Raw genomic sequence first — 1181 nt, 5'->3', positions numbered from 1 at the left:
TGTTCTTTGGACAGAAAACTTCATTTGACCTTCTAACCTTGACAATCAAATATTTACCTTAGTAAACTATTCAGCTTTTGGGGGTAGAAATTGAAACATAACTCATGTGAAGCTTAATTGTATCAATATTGGCTTGGCAAATACATCTGGATAACATTTAACTAATTAATTAGTCATAGTAATTTTGAGCAGAATGGTAATTTCCTTAATGTTTCTGTTGAGTGAGAACTGAATGAATGAATAATCTATAAAAGAATCTGTGCTAATTTTAGTCACAGCTTATTTTTTTGTTCAGAAAAATGTTCTAGACATATACACTGGAGATCTGGTTCTTCTTGAGACTGAAAAGATCAACTAGTCAAACTTTCCCATTTTATTGATTAAGAACCTAGGCTAAAAGAGATGAAGGTTGTTTCAGCAGCACATATACTAAAATTAGAAAGCTACAGAAAAGATTAACATGGCTCCTTCACAAGGATGAAATGCAGATTCATAAAGAAAGATGAGGTAATTTGCCCAAGATAACTCAAGCAGTCAGTGGCAAAACTGATTCAAATATATTTTAATAGAGTTGTGTGTGTGTGTGTGTGTGTGTGTGTGTGTGTGTGCATGTTGGAGGGGGAAGGGGAGTTCCCAGTTACATGTCAAGAAAAAATTTAGCATTCATTTTCACAAGATTTTGAATTCCAATTTTTCTTCCTCACTCTCTCTCCTCCATTCTCCTCTTCTGAAGATGGTAGACAAATTTTAATAAAGTTTATGTATTTGCTAACATGTAAAACATCTCTGTACTAGTCACATTTGTGAAAAAAGAAACAGACTGAGAGGGAAAAAATAGAAAAAAAAAGATTAAAGTAAGTGAAAGATGCTTCAATCTGCAGAGTCCATCAGTTCGTTTTCTAGTTATAGATATCATTTTTTCTTCTTGAGTCCTTTGTACTTGTTTTGGATCACTGTGTTGCTGAGAAGAGCTGAATCAATCATAATTGATCACACAATGTTGTTGATATTGTGTATATTGTATTCCTTATTCTGTTCATTTTACTTTACATCAGTTCATACAAGTCTCCCACCCCCCTCCCCCCAGGTATTTCTGAAATTTTCCTGTTCACCATTTCTAATTACACAATAGCATTTGATATAACACAGTTTATTCAGCCATTCTCCAGTTGATACACATC

General features: G+C 33.5%; 1 non-coding gene across 1 annotated transcript; it reads left to right on the top strand.

Annotated features, from left to right (window-relative positions):
* Positions 1-408: 408 nt before the first annotated feature.
* On the top strand, positions 409-513 carry LOC111718668. The gene has a single exon (XR_002769189.1). It is a non-coding gene; the product is annotated as a U6 spliceosomal RNA (small nuclear RNA).
* The last annotated feature ends 668 nt before the right edge of the window (positions 514-1181 follow it).

The sequence above is a fragment of the Sarcophilus harrisii genome, chromosome 2 (genome assembly GCF_902635505.1).
Source record: "Sarcophilus harrisii chromosome 2, mSarHar1.11, whole genome shotgun sequence".
In the NCBI taxonomy this organism is placed as follows: domain Eukaryota; kingdom Metazoa; phylum Chordata; class Mammalia; order Dasyuromorphia; family Dasyuridae; genus Sarcophilus; species Sarcophilus harrisii.
This window is presented reverse-complemented; position numbering and strand designations above follow the sequence as displayed.